Source organism: Chrysemys picta, chromosome 5 (genome assembly GCF_011386835.1).
Source record: "Chrysemys picta bellii isolate R12L10 chromosome 5, ASM1138683v2, whole genome shotgun sequence".
NCBI lineage: Eukaryota > Metazoa > Chordata > Testudines > Emydidae > Chrysemys > Chrysemys picta.
The window spans coordinates 100,056,435-100,070,547 of record NC_088795.1 but is presented as its reverse complement, the minus strand read 5'-3'; the positions used below and the strand labels follow the sequence as shown (position 1 = coordinate 100,070,547).

Below are 14,113 nucleotides of genomic sequence, written 5' to 3'. Positions count from 1 at the left end.
TTTTAAGAGCCCTTTATTTAGAAATAAATGGCTTAGTTGTGTGGACGGGTGCAGGGTTAATTTGATTTAACGCTGCTAAATTCTAATTAAACTCATAGTATAGACCAGGCCTAAGTACCTGTGTATACATAGAAAATAGGTTTTACTTCAAAGCCACTATTCTTCACCCAAGGAATACCTGCTGTCAAGAGGCTATCAATAGATTTCCACAGATCTATAAAAGAACTCGAGGGCCACAATCCTGTATCTCAGATCTGCTTAAGCTTGGTTAGGAGACGCATGAGTCGCAAGGCTGAGGTCTCCAGCTTCAGTTTGGATTACCCTGCTAATTCTCATGAAAGAATTAAGAACAAAGTCTATATATAGACTGCATATTTGGACTCTAACCTGATAAACTGATTCTGGAAAGAACTTTTGCTACTCAGTAGCTCACTATCTCTGCTATGAAACTGACCTAAGACTTATTCATATCTCTATGTATAATAATACTCTCTCTTTTTTAATAAATCTTAATTTATTAATAAGAATTGTCTGAAAGCATGTATTTGGGTAATATCTGAAATATTCAGTGACATGGTGGGTAACGTGTCCGATCCCCTGGGATTGATAGAACTTTCTGATGAACAAGATTTTCAGTAGCCCTTATCATATTTGACTAAGCTGTCTGGGTGGGAGCGCAAGGCTGGATTGCTTTAAGGGAACTGTGTTTTTGGCTTCGGGGTAACCAGTAAGGTATTGTAGAAACTGTTTTGTTGCTTGATTGGTGAATCTAATTACTAGAATAACCACCAATTTTGGGGATCATCTGTATAATTCTTTGTGGTTTGCCCCGATTGAGCAATCTCAGTGTGGTCCTCCCCAGGCAATAATGGTCACAGGAGCGGATTCCACAATCTCCCTTGGAAGCCTATTCCAGAGCTTAATAGTTAGAAAGTTTGTCCTATTATCTAACCTGAATCTCCCTTGTTGCAAATTAAGCTAATTATTTCTTGTCCTGCCTTCAGTGAACATGAAGAAAAATTGTTTAGCATCTTCTTTGTAACAGCCTTTAACAAATGTGAAGACTGTTACTAGGTCTGCCCTCAGTCTTCTTTTCTCAAGACTAAATATGCCCAGTTTCTTTAACTTTCCCTCACACATCAAGTTTTCCAAGCCTTTTATCATTTTTATTGTTCTCCTCTGGACTCTTTCCACTTTGTCAATATCCTTCCTAAAGTGTGGCGCCCAGAATTGAACATAGTACTCCACATGAGGCTTCACCAGTGCTGAGTACAGTGAGACAATTATCTCCTGGGTCTTACATATGACACTCCTGTTAATACATGCCAGAATGATACTGGCCTTCTTTCCAACCTCATCAAATTGTTGACTCATCCAGTTTGTGATCAACTATAACCCCCCAATCCTTTTAAGCAGTACTGTAACCTAGCCAGTTATTCCCCATTTTGTAGTTGTGCATTTGATTTTTTCCTTCATAAATGTAATACTTTGCAGTTGTCTTTACTGAACAACTTCTTGTTGATTTCAGATCAGTTCTTTAATTTGTCAAGGACATTTTGAATTTCAATCCTGTCCTTCAGACTGCTTGCAATCTCTCTGTTTGGTGTCATCTGCAAATTTTATAAGCTTACTTCACTCCACTATCCAAGTCATTAATGAAAATATTGAATAGTATCAGACTCAGAACTGACCCTTGCGGGACCCCACTAGATATTCCCTCCCAGTTTGACAACAAACCATTGATAACTACTCCTTTGTGTGCCATCTTTCAACCAATTGTGCACCCACCTTACAGTAATTTCATCTAGACCATGTTTTCCTGGTTTGCTGAATCAAAAGGGACTGTATCAAAAGCCTTGTTAAAATCAAGATGCATCACATCTAATGGTTCCCCCCCCCCATCTTCTGGGCCAATAACTCTGTCGAAGAAGGAAATTAGGTTAGTTTGGCATGATTTATTTTTGACAAATCCCTGCTGGCTATTCCTTATAATCCTAATATCCTCTGTATGCTTACAAATTTATTGTTTAATAACTTGTTCCAGTATCTTTTCCGATATCAAAGTTATGCTGACTGGTCTATCATTCCCTGGATCCTCTTTGTTCCCCTTTTTAAAGATAGGTGTTATGTTTTCCCTTCTCCGGTCCTCTGGGATCTTACCCCTCTATGAATTCTCAAAAATAATTGCTATTGGTTCTGAGATTTCTTTAGCTGATTCCTTAAGTAGCCTAGGATGAATTTCATCAGGGTGTGCTGACTTGAATACATCTAACTGATCTAAATATTCATTAACGTGTTATTTCCCTATTTTGGCTTGCATTCCTTCTCCGTTGTGGTTAATATTGCGTTAAATGACTGGTCACGATTGACCTTTTTTTGTGAAGTCTGAACCAAAATAGGCATTAAACACCTCAGTCTTCTTGTTGTCATCAGTTATTAGCTCTCCTTCTCTGCTAAGTAGAGGACATACATTTCTCTTGGTCTTTCTCTTGCTCCTAATGTATTTAAAGAGCCTCCTCTTATTGTCCTTTGCTAGGTGTAGCTCATTTTATGCCTTAGCCTTTCTGATTTTGTCGCTACATGCTTTATTCTATTCTTTTGTACATCGTCTTAGCAATTCATCCATGTTTCCACTTTTTGTAGGATTTTTTAAAATTTTCCGATCATTAAAGAGCTCCTGAAGGAGTCTGTAGTGGTCCCTCTCTCTTAAGTGGGGAGGGTGGCCTCCACCTCGCTGTGTCAGGCAACAGCACTATAGCTTGGGTCCCGCTGGTGGGGCCGAGCAGTAAGAAGTCTACAGTCTGCTGTAGCAACTAGTAGAGGCAACCAGCACTAACAGTTTGATGCTCTAGCCCTCTCCGGTGGGGCCAAGCAGTGAGCAGTCTGTTAGCCCAGAGCCTCCTGGCTGGGGCTGGCAGTAATTAACAGTCTAGGGCTCTGCCCTTTGGGTGGGGCAGAGCAGGGAGCATGCTTTAGCCTAAGCCTCCTGGCTAAGGCAGCCAGAACACACAGTCTAGGGCTCTGGCCCTTTGGGTAGGATTGCCAACTTTCTAATAGCACAAAACCGAACACTCTAGCCCTGCCCCTTCCTGAGGCCCCACCCCCCCGCTTACTACATTTCCCCCTCCCTTGATGGCTCGCTCTCCCCCACCCTCACTCACTTTCACTGGGCTGGAACAGGGAGTTGGAGTGTGGGAAGGGGTGAGGGCTCTAACTGGGGGTGCGGGATCCAGGGTGGGGCCATAAATGAGGGGTTCAGGGTGCAGGAGGGGGCTCCATGGTGGGGAAGGGAGTTGGGGTGAAGGAGGGGGTGAGGGCTCTGGAGTGGGGTGGGGATGAGGGGTTTGGGGTGCAGAAGGGGGCTCCAGGCTGGGGCATGGGGCTAAGGGATTCGGAATGTGTGAGGGGGCTCTGGGCTGGGGCAGGAGATTCAGGTGCAGGGGGGTGAGGGTGAGGGCTGGCGGTGCAGGTTCTGGGCTGGGGATGAGGGATTTGAGGTGCAGGAGGGGGCTCCAGTCTAGGGTTGGAGCTGAGGGATTCGGAGTGTGGGAGGGGACTGCGGGTTGAGGCAGGGGGTTGGTGTATGGGAAGGGGTGAGGGCTCCGACTGGGGATGCAGGCTCTGGGATGGGGCCAGGGATGAGAGGTTCAGGATGTGTGAGGGGGCTCTGGGCTGGGGATATGGTGGGGTGAGGGCTCCAGCTGGGGGTGCAGGCTCTCGGGTAGGGCCGGGGATAAGGGGCTTGGGGTGCAGGAGAGGGCTCCAGGTTTGGGGCGTGGGCTTACATTGGGCAGCTCCCGATAAGCAGCGCAGTGGGGCTAAGACAGGCTGCCTGCCTATCCTGGCACCATGCTGCTCCCCGGAAGCAGCTAGCAGGTCCAACTCTTAGGCGGGGGGGCGAGGAGGCTCCGCGCACAGCGCTCACCCGCAGGCACTGCCTCAGCTTCCATTGGCCGTGCGGAGCCAGTGCTAGGGGCAGGGGCAGCACACGGAACCCCGTGGCTCCTCCGCCTAGGAGCCAGATCTGCTGGCCGCTTCTGGGGCGGAGCACGGTGCCAAGACAGGTAGGGACTAGCCTGCCTTAGCCAAGCAGCACCACCGACTGGACTTTTAACGGCCCGGTCACCCTACCTTTGCGTGGGGCAGAGCAGGGAGCCAGCTTTAGTCTAAGCCTCCCGGCTGAGGCAGCCAGCACACACACTAGGCTCACCGTCTCCTGACCGGGGAGAGGGGGAGCCACAAGCCAAGCACAGGCCTTCTGGCCAAGGGGTACAATGGCTGCCACCCCAGGGGTGGGGTTGGCGGCGGCGAAGGTAAGGGGACCTGGGCCTACCCGATTTCACCGGTTCCCAGCCCATGGCCCTAACAGTGGCGTAGTGTTCTGCCACTGGGTCAGTGGGGATTCTAGCGGCAACGCACTGACCCCTGTTCTTGCAACAAAACCGGACTAAAGTCTGGTTTCCCCAGGCTACTTCCTACCACAGTTTGGAGAGGGAGTTCATAGTCTAAGGGTCCTCTGTCTCCTCAGGTATACTGCAGACGGCAGTCCTGGCAACTCCTGTCCGGGGTCGGTCTCCTCCGGAGGCAGGGCACTGTGCAGCACGGGCTCGTCTGCAGCGGTTGAGAGCAGACTGGAGAGGTCTGTCTACTTCTGTGGTTCCCACTCAACTGAGCTGCAGGGCCTTCCCTTTCATAGAATCATAGAATATCAGGGTTGGAAGGGACCTCAAGAGGTCATCCAGTCCAACCCCCTGCTCAAAGCAGGACCAATTCCCAACTAAATCATCCCAGCCAGGGCTTTGTCAAGCCGGGCCTTAAAAACCTCCAAGGAAGGAGACTCCACCACCTCCCTAGGTAACGCATTCCAGTGCTTCACCACCCTCCTAGTGAAATAGTGTTTCCTAATATCCAACCTGGACCTCCCCCACTGCAACTTGAGACCATTGCTCCTTGTTCTATCATCTGCCACCACTGAGAACAGCTGAGCTCCATCCTCTTTGGAACCCCCCTTCAGGTAGTTGAAGGCTGCTATCAAATCCCCCCTCATTCTTCTCTTCTGGAGACTAAACAATCCCAGTTCCCTCAGCCTCTCCTCATAAGTCATGTGCTCCAGACCCCTAATCATTTTTGTTGCCCTCCGCTGGACTCTTTCCAATTTTTCCACATCCTTCTTGTAGTGTGGGGCCCAAAACTGGACACAGTATTCCAGATGAGGCCTCACCAATGTCGAATAAAGGGGAACGATCACGTTCCTCGATCTCCTGCAATGCCCCTACTTATACAGCCCAAAATGCCGTTAGCCTTCTTGGCAACAAGAGCACACTGTTGACTCATATCCAGCTTCTCGTCCACTCTGACCCCTAGATCCTTTTCTGCAGAACTGCTACCTAGCCATTCGGTCCCTAGTCTGTAGCAGTGCATGGGATTCTTCCGTCCTAAGTGCAGGACTCTGCACTTGTCCTTGTTGAACCTATTCAGGTTTTTTTTGGCACAATCCTCTAATTTGTCTAGGTCATTCTGTATCCGATCCCTACCCTCTAGAGTATTTACCACGCCTCCCAGTTTAGTGTCATCTGCAAACTTGCTGAGAGTGCAGTCCACACCATCCTCCAGATCATTAATAAAGATATTAAACAAAACCGGCCCCAGGACCGACCCTTGGGGCACTCCGCTTGAAACCAGCTGCCAACTAGACATGGAGCCATTGATCACTACCCGTTGAGCCCGACAATCTAGCCAGCTTTCTATCCACCTTACAGTCCATTCATCCAGCCCATACTTCTTTAACTTGGCGGCAAGAATACTGTGGGAGAGCGTATCAAAAGCTTTGCTAAAGTCAAGGAATAACACATCCACTGCTTTCCCCTCATCCACAGAGCCAGTTATCTCATCATAGAAGGCAATTAGGTTAGTCAGGCACGATTTCCCCTTGGTGAATCCATGCGGACTGTTCCTGATCACTTTCCTCTCCTCTAAGTGTTTCATAATTGATTCCTTGAGGACCTGCTCCATGATTTTTCCAGGGACTGAGGTGAAGCTGACTGGCCTGTAGTTCCCTGGATCCTCCTCCTTCCCTTTTTTAAAGATGAGCACTACATTAGCCTTTTTCCAGTCATCTGGGACCTCCCCCGTTCGCCATGAGTTTTCAAAAATAATGGCTAATGGCTCTGCAATCTCATCCGCCAACTCCTTTAGCACCCTCGGATGCAGCGCATCCGGCCCCATGGATTTGTGCTTGTCCAGTTTTTCTAAATAGTCCCGAACCACTTCTTTCTCCACAGAGGGCTGGTCACCTTCTCCCCATATTGTGCTGCCCAGTGTAGCAGTCTGCGAGCTGACCTTGTTCGTGAAGACAGAGGCAAAAAAAGCATTGAGTACATTAGCTTTTTCCACATCGTCGGTCACTAGGTTGCCTCCCTCATTCAGTAAGGGGCCCACACTTTTCCTTGACTTTCTTCTTGTTGCTAACATACCTGAAGAAACCCTTCTTGTTACTCTTAACATCTCTTGCTAGCTGCAACTCCAAGTGTGATTTGGCCTTCCTGATTTCACTCCTGCATGCCTGAGCAATATTTTTATACTCCTCCCTGGTCATTTGTCCAATCTTCCACTTCTTGTAAGCTTCTTTTTTGCGTTTAAGATCAGCAAGGATTTCACTGTTTAGCCAAGCTGGTCGCCTTCCATATTTACTATTCTTTCTACACATCGGGATGGTTTGTTCCTGCAACCGCAATAAGGATTCTTTAAAATACTGCCAGTTCTCCTGGACCCCTTTGCCCTTCATGTTATTCTCCCAGGGGATCCTGCCCATCTGTTCCCTGAGGGAGTCAAAGTCTGCTTTTCTGAAGTCTAGGGTCTGTATTCTGCTGCTCTCCTTTTTTCCTTGTGTCAGGATCCTGAACTCGACCATCTCATGGTCACTGCCTCCCAGGTTCCCATCTACTTTTGCTTCCCCTACTAATTCTTCCCTGTTTGTGAACAGCAGGTCAAGAAAAGCTCTGCCCCTAGTTGGTTCCTCCAGCACTTGCACCAGGAAATTGTCCCCTACACTTTCCAAAAACTTCCTGGATTGTCTGTGCATCGCTGTATTGCTCTCCCAGCAGATATCAGGGTGATTTAAAGTCTCCCATGAGAATCAGGGCCTGCGATCTAGCAACTTCTGCTAGTTGCCAGAAGAAAGCCTTGTCCACCTCATCCCCCTGGTCTGGTGGTCTATAGCAGACTCCAACGACGACATCACCCTTGTTGCTCACACTTCTCAACTTTATCCAGAGACTCTCAGGTTTTTCTGCAGTTTCATACCGGAGCTCTGAGCAGTCATACTCCTCTCTTACATACAACGCAACTCCCCCTCCTTTTCTGCCCCGCCTCTCCTTCCTGAACAGTTTATATCCATCCATGTACTCCAGTCATGTGAGTTATCCCACCAAGTCTCTGTTATTCCAATCGCATCATAGTTCCCTGACTGTGCCAGGACTTCCAGTTCTCCCTGCTTGTTTCCCAGGCTTCTTGCATTTGTGTATAGGCACTTAAGATAACTCATTGATCGTCCCTCTTTCTCAGCATGAGACAGGAGTCCTCCCCTCTTGCGCTCTCCTGCTTGTGCTTCCTCCCAGCATCCCACTTCCTCACTTACCTCAGGGCTTTGGTCTCCTTCCCCCGGTGAACCTAGTTTAAAGTCCTCCTCACTAGGTTAGCCAGCCTGCTGGCGAAGATGCTCTTCCCTCTCTTCGTTAGGTGGAGCCCGTCTCTGCCTAGCACTCCTCCTTCTTGGAACACTATCCCATGGTCGAAGAATCCAAAGCCTTCTCTCCGACACCACCTGCGTAGCCATTCGTTGACTTCCACGATTCGACGGTCTCTACCCGGGCCTTTTCCTTGCACAGGGAGGATGGACGAGAACACCACTTGCGCCTCAAACTCCTTTATCCTTCTTCCCAGAGCCACGTAGTCTGCAGTGATCCACTCAAGGTCATTCTTGGCAGTATCATTGGTGCCCACGTGGAGAAGCAGGAAGGGGTAGCGATCCGAGGGCTCGATGAGTCTCGGCAGTCTCTCTGTCACATCGTGTATCCTAGCTCCTGGCAAGCAGCAGACCTCTCGGTTCTCCCGGTCGGGGCGGCAGATAGATGACTCAGTCCCCCTGAGGAGGGAGTCCCCGACCACCACCACCCTCCTCCTCCTCCTCTTGGGAGTGGTGGTCGTGGAACCCCCATCCCTAGGACAATGCATCTTTTGCCTTCCAATCGGTGGAGTCTCCTTCTGCTCCCTTCCCTCAGATGGGTCATATAGACCACTCTCCGCATTAGGACCTGTAGAGAGAACATGGAAACGATTGCTCACCTGTATCTCCATTGGTGCATGGACGCTCCTCTTTCTCCTTCTGGAGGTCACATGCTGCCAAACCTCTTCACAATCCTTCTGTCCCTGCTGCGCCTGCTCTGAATCTTCAGAACATTGTGGCTGTAGAAGCATCTCCTGATGTCTGTCCAGGAAATCTTCATTTTCCCTTATGCAATGCAGAGTCGATACTCGTTTCTCCAGCCCTCGAACCTTCTCTTCCAATATGGAGACCAGCTTGCACTTTGTACAGACAAATTCGCTTCTGTCCTGTGGAAGAAAGACAAACATGGCACAACCTGTGCAGGTTACGACAGCTGATCGCTCACCTTCCATATCACCGTCCTCTTAAGAGCTTCCTCAACTGTTGCAAGAACTACTCAGAGGAACCTGCAGATGGAAGCCTCAGTGTGCTCTCACCAGGCAAACTCCCTCTGTTAGCCTCTGCTGTTCGCCACTTAGCTGGTTCGCTGCTGACTGCCCTTATATACCAGTCAGGCGCACTCAAGGCCCACCTGGAACAAAGCACTCCCAATTCACACTTTTCCCTTTATACTTCCTCTCCTGCTTTGGTATTTCTGGCAAGGAGGTAGAGCGGATCTGGCTCCGCCCACCAGGGGGAGGGTAGTGGTCCCTTGCTCTCAAGTCTGAGGGAGGCCACTCCACCTCACTAAAGAGCCGTAATGCTCTCTTACCATTCTTCCTATCAGAGGGGTAGCCGTGTTAGTCTGAATCTGTAAAAGGCAACAGAGGGTCCTGTGGCACCTTTAAGACTAACAGAAGTATTGGGAGCATAAGCTTTTGTGGGTAAGAACCTCACTTCTTCAGATGCAAGTAATGGAAATCTCCAGAGGCAGGTATAAATCAGTATGGAGATAACGAGGTTAGTTCAATTAGGGAGGGTGAGGTGCTCTGCTAGCAGTTGAGGTGTGAACACCAAGGGAGGAGAAACTGCTTCTGTAGTTGGATAGCCATTCACAGTCTTTCACAGACTGCCATTTCGACCCTCAGGAGGAGTCCATGTGGAGTTCTTCTTCCTGTGTTGTTGGTGGGAGGGTATCTGTGTATCAGTGCGCTGTTCAGTGTTATCTACATCAGCAACACCATCACAGGACCTAACCAGATCAGCTACAACATCCCCGGCTCATTCACCTGCACGTCCACCAATGTTATATATGCTATCATATGCCAGCAATGCCCCTCTGCTATGTACATTGGCCAAACGGGACAGTCACTACGCAAGAGGATAAATGGACACAAGTCAGATATCAGGAATAGCAATATACAAAAACCTGTAGGAGAACACTTCAACCTCCCTGGCCACACAATAGCAGATGTAAAGGTAGCCATCTTACAGCAAAAAAACTTCAGGACCAGACTCCAAAGAGAAACTGCTGAGCTCCAGTTCATTTGCAAATTTGACACCATCAGATCAGGATTAAACAAAGACTGTGAATGGCTAACTTAGAATACAGAATCTATAATAAAAGAGCCGTCCAACTTGGAAATATTGTATAGAAAGTGGAATATGTTACCTCTTCCCAGATTTTGAAGTCTTTACATGTAGTTACTACAGTTCATAGTATTGTACTCTTCTTATTCCATGTGGATATTTTCTCCTCAAGAAGTCTTTGAGGCTCACTGCTCCTGTCAAACAGGATATGTGTTGGAGAATTTCACCTGTCAGCTCATGACAGCATCACCAGAAAAATCATCAGCTCATCACACTAGTTCCAGAAAAAGATAACATTGACTAAACTAAGAGTGACTGGGAATGAGCTTTAGTAGCACTAGGAGATTGCAGTTGGAGATAGTTGGGGGGGGGGGGGGTAAGCTCCAGGGGAAAAGAAATCCAGACAGAGGTTTACCAAACCTAAAAACTTCAAATTGTAAAGTTCAAATTTTTGGTTGTGTGAGCAGCTTTTCAAACACTTGTATTTTCTCCCATTGTCTTTAAATAATGCAACATAAAAGATTTTTTTTAAATTAACTGTAATCCTGGCTGTTCATTAGTAAGAAAAGTGAGGCCTACTTAGCAACTCCTCATAAACAAAGCAAGCTTTAAACTGGAGGGAACCATTTTTCCCTCAGAAAATTGGGTTTGGAGTGTGGCAAAAATACTTACAATCATAGAACAAAACAGATGAAGGGAATAGTCATGGCTCTGACCTTTAAATGTTGCCAAAGCTTGCACATGAAAACCTAGATTAATAGATTTACAAATGCATATTTTATAGGTTCACTGCCAAGATTCATAGAACAAAGAGAATCAATTTTTTGGCCAATCTGTTCTACATAGGGTTTTCCATGTGTGTGGTCTAATATAATCCTTCTGTGGTTATGCACGCCGTTCATGCTCATGGTCTAGTATTGACAGTAACATTCTCATGTGTAAATAATTCTGAACCTGGAGCCTTGTTAAATATTGAAATCCAACATGAAGATCTTCTTGCTGCCTGCTTTATGCATAACCTGATTCACTTTTGATCGTGGGTTCTTCTTCTCAAAGTATAGAGGGAAGAGAGTCCTTCCAGAGAAAGCGGGAAGAGAGCAATGAAGGGTAGGAGAAAACAGAAGGATTTTGACTATTGCTTTCCATGACTTCCCTCCATACCCTACTCTCCTCCCACCACTTTCAAAAAACTAAAGGTGAGCTGTGTCTTGGCAGCCCACTAGGGTACTGTGCAATTACAGCTAATCTTTAAAACAGTATAAGTAAGAAGAGAGCTACCTTACAATTAAAGCCTTTTTGAGATTGTCCTTGAAAGTTTTCCCTTTTCCTTTCCAATGTGCCATCCATCCCCATCTCTCCTTTGTCCCCCCCACCCTCTCCACAATACTACAGCACAATGCAAGTATAGGAGACTTGATGTTGTGATTCAATATGAAGTTGCAGGAGGTTGTCCCATTTGGCACAGAGTGGCAATACTGTAAACAAATGTATAGGCATGTTAGATATACACAGGTGTAACATTTAAAATGTGAACAACATTGAAATAAGAAATACTTTAAAATTCATAATGCTATGAAACTTGATTGTACATTATGTATGTAGAAAGTTAATGGCATTGCCATTAAATTCTCAATATTTGCTGGCATTTTGATCAACTTTTACGGGAAGAGAGGATATAGATGCATGGGATCATCAATAATACAATATTCAGAAAGTAGATGAGAAAAGCATTATGTATGAGTTCTTGCAGTAGCAAGCAATCAAAAGATATGAGATGTATTCTGACTTTGCTATCTTTTGAAAGATTGAAATAGCATATGCATTAATCAGTCTAGTTTAAGTTTAAACTGTTAATTGTTCTTACTGATAGTGGACAATACCCCACATTATAAAAACCTGCACATCATTCTTATATTTGTTAGTAGCATACAGATTGTGTAGTATAAGCAAAGTCTCTCGTTCCTCTTGTTCTTGAATATTAGGTTTTCTCCTTATCAAGCCTGAAATTAAGTATTACCTATAAAACAGTTTAGGAACATATTTATTAATTGTATCTGGCTTATATTATTTAATACTGTAGGTGTCCATAACTTCATAGATGCAATAAGACATGATCCAAGTACACAGATGCTTAAAATCTAAACTGTACAGAACACAAAGATATCAGCAAGGTTGAGTGTCAAAGCAAGAGTGTGCACGTGTGCGTGTGCAGTGTGAAAGGAAGGGGGAGGGAACTCACAGGAAAGCATTTTGTTGTTCATGGGCAAAGTTAGCATTGCCATTATTGGAGTCCTCATTTTACATTAACTTTAATATAATAAAGCTCCCTAGTATTATAGCTTTGTGTTGAATTATGCCTTCTACATTGTTTACATCTAATTTGATCTAAATAAATTTTGACTCAACTTAAAAGCTAAAATATTATGTCTAAAAACAGCAACAAAAATCATAGGTGTTGAATGTCAGTGTAGTAACAAACCTATGCAATCTGATTATAATTACAATATTAAATCATTAGATGTATTTTGTATATTAAATCTTTATTCTTGTTTCTATTAGCCTAAACCTGTTAAGGCTCAAAAAGCTTTTCACTAAGAAGAAGCATGGAATTTTAAGCCTGGAAGTATTCTTCTAGAAAAAAAAGAAGAAAGAGAATCTATTAAGATTCCTGAGCAGATACAGGTATTTATCATTTGATCTTCCCACACTGTCATAAATCCACAACTTAAATTTAGTTAATCAGTGGTTTATTTCCTTCAACTAGCTAATTTAAATTTCAGTTGCATTTTTGCATAAGTAATTGACTGAATTTTGGCCAGAGAACTATAGTTGAAAATACAGTAAATGCATTTCAGTAAAAATCCAACTAGTTCTTCGCTTCGTCATAAATATTCTCAATGTATTATATACTTTTAAAAAAAATTAGATGAAGCATTTTAAAGAGCGACCCTATGATTTGTATGTGTGTGAAACAGGTAGTGAATGGTAAAGGGAAGATAAATTAGTAAATAGTTGCAAACCATTTTAAAATACTACAGAAAAACTTAGATTTAAGAAAGTGAAAATAGTAGTTAATCTTGACTGTCAGACTTACCATCTGGGACAATAGAGAAAATTGGATGGTAGACCTTTGTCCTATAGTTTCATCCTGGTTCAGCTCTCACTTTCTTCTGGAGGCCAAGCCAGTCCGCTTTGAGGTTTGTCTTAAGCTGTGTGTATGTTGTCTTGGTAGACAGGCCTTGCTTCTCCGGGAATGAAATAATTTTGGTGCTTGTGGTTCTGATTTTTGTTCTTAGTTCCTCTCTGAAAGTTCATGTATGCTCCCATTGTTCAGTTGTCACTCTGCATGTGTAATGAGAAAATGCTTTTGGGAGTCTTGTGAAACAGGGCATTGCTGTGTACTTTGAAAGAACTATCAGAAAATTTAATTAATTCTTCAGGAAAAGGAATTTTGACATTTAGGGGTACTGTATTTCTCAATAGATAATGCCAAAATAAACAAGAGCTGCGGATATTGGGAGGATACTTCTTGAGAAAAATATTGGAAGAGGACTAAACTTGACTTTTAGAAATTGGAATTGGAGAATTACTATTCAGATAATTCCCAAATGGATAAGACCTAGAGATAAAAGCAAGAACGTTTTGGGCTTGTGTTTTGTTACTTATGAATTGCTGCTGGTGCAGTTACTGAAAAATGTGGAGAGAAGTTTCTTTTTATGGTAAGTACACTTTCAATAGGACAACGTCCAGGTAATGTCCTCTTTTTCCTGTTGGGAAAATCACTTTTTGATCTGAACACTCCAAGAGGATAATTTATGTCAAAAGACATGACGTGAATTGCCAATATTTCTGTTTAATTAGAGGACACGAGAACAAAGTTGGCCAGGTCTGATGGGAAAGAGAGGGCTAGATTCTTGAAATGTGTGCAGTGTAGAAAGGTTGAATGAGTCAATTTCTTGACTGAGTCATGCAGTATCTTCTGATCTTTGTTTTGTGTCACACATATAGCTTGAAGGAGGATAGAATCCACTTTATAGGAATTACAAAAAAACTGAATTCCAGGATAATTATCTAAGGTGGTATTGGAATTATGACCTCTGTGTCTGGCTATGCTTATTATTTTAGTTCACAGGCATAAAGGATAAGAAGGAAGATGGGAAATCCCTCAAATGTCTTTTCTTTTTGTATAGTATTTAGAATGGTTTGTCTGAGGTGGAATTGGTCTACAGAGAAAGGAAAATGTTTAGTTTTCTCAAAGATTAATTCTTAAGGCATAAAATTTCCTAAAACAGCAGATTTGCACCATTTATTTGAATTTTT

At 44.6% G+C, this 14,113-nt stretch overlaps 1 protein-coding gene across 8 annotated transcripts in view; it reads left to right on the top strand.

Moving 5' to 3' along the window:
- Positions 1-14,113, top strand: part of KLHL5 (kelch like family member 5) — a 128,542-nt gene that overhangs the window by 20,384 nt on the left and 94,045 nt on the right. For 2 of the 8 annotated variants that reach the window (XM_065596966.1, XM_024106702.3), the window contains 2 exons: positions 10,855-10,989; positions 12,353-12,475. The exons of 2 other annotated variants lie outside the window; for them this stretch is intronic. The gene's annotated coding sequence lies outside the window, so the exon portion shown is untranslated. Of the gene's footprint in view, positions 1-10,854; positions 10,990-12,352; positions 12,476-13,276; positions 13,513-14,113 lie in introns of all 8 variants that reach the window. 4 more of the 8 variants (XM_065596968.1, XM_065596969.1, XM_065596967.1 and 1 more) reach the window with 4 other exon arrangements.